This window comes from Leptonychotes weddellii, chromosome 8 (assembly GCF_054177405.1).
Source record: "Leptonychotes weddellii isolate Sample4059 chromosome 8, ASM5417740v2, whole genome shotgun sequence".
NCBI classification, from domain to species: Eukaryota; Metazoa; Chordata; class Mammalia; order Carnivora; family Phocidae; genus Leptonychotes; species Leptonychotes weddellii.
Genome location: NC_138376.1, coordinates 85,223,609 through 85,228,447, shown reverse-complemented (window position 1 = coordinate 85,228,447; position 4,839 = coordinate 85,223,609). Strand labels below are relative to the sequence as shown.

The following is a 4,839-nucleotide window of genomic DNA, read 5'->3' as shown; positions in this document are numbered from 1 at the left end:
GAGCTCGGGCTTCCTCCAGCAGAAACTCTGTTTCCAGGACACACCTGGTTCACCGTCTACCTCCAGAAAAAGCTGGCCCTTCCAGAGCGCCCAGTTGGTCAATGCCACCATTTTGCCAACTCCCTGACAGAGAACTTTTGAGAAATCTTCATTTCCCTTTGAGTCTTTCCAAATCCTTCCTGACCAATTCCTAATCCAGTTTGCTAGCAAATCCTGCTGTCCTTTCCTCTCTTGATATTTAGTGTTCCTACCCATCTTTCTGTTTGCCCTGTCACAGCCTGAGAACAGACATGGATCCTTTCCCAGGGAAACCGTCTTCCTCCTCAGACTTTTCCCCTCTGATTCTACCTACCCTCCCCCACTGAGCCCCACCACCTCAGCCACAATCACCTACTTCTATTGGTATTGCTTTTATCCAACCATCATTTTTATTTTACTTTTCTTCCTTCTTGGGCTGGGATTCCAACATCACCAAAGACCAAGCCCAAGACTGTTGAACCCTTGTATCAGGAACCAGGGAGCTCTGCCTATCTTAGCCTCTTCACTGTGGCCCTGCCCCTTGGCCTGAACTTGTCCATCCCCTTGCCCCAAACCTGTTCCCAAGTTGGGCCACAGTCTCAGCCATGTCATCTGGGCAAACGTGCTGGTTGATCCAGTACCGTCCACAGGCCTCCCTGGCTCTATCTGGTCACGTAATGGCCACCCCCCCTTCATCTGTGTGCCCACCCTCACCAATCACTCCCCGCTCCTGGCACATAAATGTGACATTAGGGGAACATGTGGCCGAAGACAGTGTGAATCTCTGGCTTCAATTTGTCAACTCTGAGGATGGCTCCTGCTTTAAGCAACTGCTTAGATCTTTGATCTAATAATGTAGGGAGGAGGGAGCACTCATGAAACTGGGACAGCCCAAGCACAGCGATGTGCTCGCAGCTTAAAAGCCACAGCAAAACAAACAAACAAATAAATGCAGCATTTCCACTCTGAAGCTTCGTTAATAAGCAGCAGCAGGGCAAGCCCTGTTATTCAGCAAATATGTACTTGAATCTATCCATCTCTGTTGAAGTTACAGGAAAATGTAGTCCCTTCCCAACCCCAAGCCCCTATTCCCCTGACAAAACAGCAAAGTCATGGGCCAGGAACTGTGATTTTAGCCTTTCTCTGAAGCATCTCCTCCTGGCTCCTAACAGAGCTGGGAGGTCTCCCTCTGGCCCCATTATTCAGGGGGAATGAACACCATCAGCCTGTGAGCTAGCTTGGCCTAAACTTGGCCCTGGAGACTAAGAAGAGTGGGAGGGGCAGAATACGAGGGAAGAACAGAGGGTAAGAACCTTCTAGGCTGCTTACTGCCCTTGGAAGCACCAGGGTGGGGGGAAAGAAGGCTTCAACAGCCTGCCACCGTAAGTAGCGCCTCTGAGAGCTGCTGTCGCTGAGGGAGGCTGAGCAGGAGCCCCTGACCCTCTCCACAGCTCCCAGGGGACACAGCCTGTGGCCCCTCGTGAGCGCCCCTCCCCGCCCGCCTTTGGCCTCAGCCCTCTCTGCAGCACGCGGCGGCGCGCACACCCGGTCCTGGGGGAACTCCCCAGGGTGAAGCCCTAAAGGCAACTGAGAAGGCTTTAAAAAACAAATCCCCGTGATCCATGTGGAGGGGAACAAAAACCCCACAAAAAACAAAACCAAACCCAGCAACGTTTGAGTAGCATCTCGGGCACTGCTGGTGGTGCGCGGCAGAAACGAACGAAATCTTCAGCGGGTCAGTCCCGAGCGTCTCTACCACGGAAAACAATGAGGAAACGTTCCTCTCGCCTTTGTTTGTGGGGAATTTCATTAAGAATTCCCATCTCTCTGCGGCTATTTTCAGGCTGCCCTCTTAGCCGCATGCAAATCCCGAGCCGCGCGCTAGAGGTCGCTGTTCATCACAATCCAACTTCGCCTCGGGTGAGGTCCGCCCGCCTCACGTCTTCACCGTGGGGGGAGCGACCAGCGGGCTCTGGCGGCCGGAAAATCTGCTGGGTCCCGCCCAGGCCAGGTATGTCAGGATGCCTCCACCTGCAAGGACGTTCGCCCTTCGTTACACAGAAGTCTAAAAGGGGGAGGGGGGAGCTATCGTCAAAGGGGCTTCCAATTAATTAGAATTTTTCACAAGTGCTGCATAATTTGTGACCTTTTAAACACTTGCCCTATTCCCCTGCCTTCCCCTCCTCAACTCCCCAGCTGTATCACTTCTTTCCAGGTGACCCAACAAGCAATTTGAAGAAGGTACGATAAGAACGACTTGAACAAAGGCCAGGGTTTCAATACAGGCCATACCTGCGGCTAGCTACTACCCCTGGGTTTGTATCCCTCCTAGCCGGTTCTGTGCCCAGAATATAAAACAGCTTAGAAATAAAAAGCTGATAACCCTGTAAGCCGTTACAGCCTCGCTGGCTGCGGAGATTTCTAAAGCTGCTACTACTCAAAGAGCGGCATCCGAATCGAAGGCCCTTGTTAACGAACCAGAGCTCGGCCTGGCCAACTCCTACTCTTCCTTTCCTGTGTCTCCTAATTACATTCATTTGTCCCTTCTTTAGCCCTGACTTTGGAAATTGCAGTTCTTTCCACACAGACCAACGCAAAGGCGAGATAGAGGCCAGAGTTGACATAAAAGTCAGCAGTACTTGTCGTTTCGAGGCAAGTCACGAAGCCCTTATTTATCGTTTGCAGCATTTCCACTTCTGTCCTTTGCTCCGGATCCAAAGTAGAATCTAGATGGTGACGCAGGGTCATCATTACACATGCAGACGCTGGTACAAGACAACGTGTAATTCGGCGTTAAGATCAGAGCGAAGACTCCAAGTCTTAGGGAAATTCCTAAAAGAGCCCAGAGCGCCAGTGTAGACAGCAAAGGCTTCTTGGTGAAGAGCAGGGCTGAGCACCTTCTCTTGCAGGTGGTGGACCTGGGCTGAGAGCACCTGGGGTAGGGAAGCAGACAGGAGCCTGGCCCCCTGCAGCCGAGGTGCTGTTACTGAGTTGGAGGGGAAGACAGGAACCACCAACAGTGCGGCAGCAAGGGGCGAATCTGCACACTTCCACTGTGGTCGTAAAATATACATAACATGGTATTTACCATTGTGATCCTTTTTAAGTGTGCAACGCAGTGGCATTGAGTAGATCCACATTCTCATGCAACTGTCTCCACTGTCCATCTCCAGAACCTCTTCCTCATCCTAAACAGAAACTCTGCACCCATTAAGCAGCGGCCCCTTCCCCTCTCCTCCCAGCCCCTGGGAACCTTCATTTTACTTTCTGTAGCTATGAATTTGCCTATTCTACGTACCTCGTGTAAGTGAAATCATGCAATAGGTGTCCTTTTGTGACTGGTTTATTTTATGCAGCATAATGTCCTCGAGGTTCCTCCATGTTGTAGTATGGGTCAGAACTCCATTCCTTTCTAAGGCTGAATAATATTCCATTGTATGGATATATGACATTTTGCTTATTCATTCATCTGTAGATGGACTTTTGGGTTGTTTCCCCTTTTTGGTTATTGTGAATAAAGCTGCTCTGAACATCGGTGTACAAGTATCTTTTTAGGTTCTTACTTTCGGTTTTCTTGGGTATATATCTAGGAGTGGAATTACTGGATCAATACGGTAATTCTATATTTAAGTTCTTGAAGAACAAATTATTTCCCACAGCAGCTGCGCCATTTTACATTCCCAGAAGCGAAGCACAAGATACCAATTTTTCCACATCCTCACCCAGCACTTATAATTTTCTGTTTTTTTTTAAATAATAGCCATCTTAATGGGTAAAGTGGTATGTCATTATGGTTTTGATTTGCATTTCCCTAGTGATTAGTTATTATTGGACATCTTTTTTGTGCTTATTGGCCTTTTGTATTTTCTTCAGATAAATGTCTATTCAAGTCTTTTGCCCACTTTTGAATGACCATACACTTTTGAAGTAGTATGCTGTTTCTGTCCTGGCTTGGGCACTTCCTAGCTGTGTGACCCAGAGCTGGTTACATAATTTCTCTCAGTTTCTTCATCTGTAAGACAAAAATAATAGTATTTGCCCACACAGGATTGTATGAAGATTAAGTGAGTTTGTATCTATAAAGCGCTTTGAATAGCAGCATAGCAGACCCTCAGTAAGTGTTAGATTCATTACTAAACGAGGTGGCTTAGAGAAGGGAAGGAGGGAGTGCAGGGTGGTGGGGGGAGTGGAGAGATAACATCCTACCACAGGTGCTGGTGGGAATAGCCTCAGAGATCCTCTAGTCTAGCCTCTGTATATAACCAGAAAGCAAGGAGACAAAAAGTTTGGCCCAAGGGCCCAGGGGCAAGAGGGGCCCTTGGAGCCACTGCTCCAGAGTCCAAGACCAGGCTCCTTCTACCACACTTTCTGCTGATTTCCATTCCAACCTGCAGTGTTCCATTAGCATCCTCATGGGATATGACTTGAACATCTTCAGAACCATCTTGATATCCTCTTATTGGCATCATATTGATGGACCTGCAACCGTTGTCCGTTCTGAGGCTCAGAGTGGGAGCTGGTGTGAGCAGGAAGCAGTGTTGCCTCCAAGATTCCCTTTTAGGGAAAGGGAGCCCCAGGTTCTCTCAGTACTAGGGGCTGGCCAGCTTTCAGTCAGCTTCACAGTTCTCAGGGACCTACTCCCACCTTTCCCTCTCACTTCGTACTTCTGTGGGACAGACCAATTAGAGTAGAAGACTAGGGACTAGAAGACCCTATCCTAGAGAGACAACTCTTGGGACCTCCCCCAAAGGGCCTGAGAGCAGGCAACCTTCACTTCCGGTGGAGGTCTTACTGAGTGGAACCCTGCTTGTCTGTGCGGAA

The 4,839-nt window shown here is 49.2% G+C and overlaps 1 long non-coding RNA gene across 1 annotated transcript; it reads left to right on the top strand.

Annotated features, from left to right (window-relative positions):
- Positions 1-1,206: 1,206 nt before the first annotated feature.
- On the top strand, positions 1,207-3,548 carry LOC145722858 (uncharacterized). The gene is made up of 2 exons (XR_014147432.1): positions 1,207-2,029; positions 2,234-3,548. It is a non-coding gene; the product is annotated as an uncharacterized LOC145722858 (long non-coding RNA).
- The last annotated feature ends 1,291 nt before the right edge of the window (positions 3,549-4,839 follow it).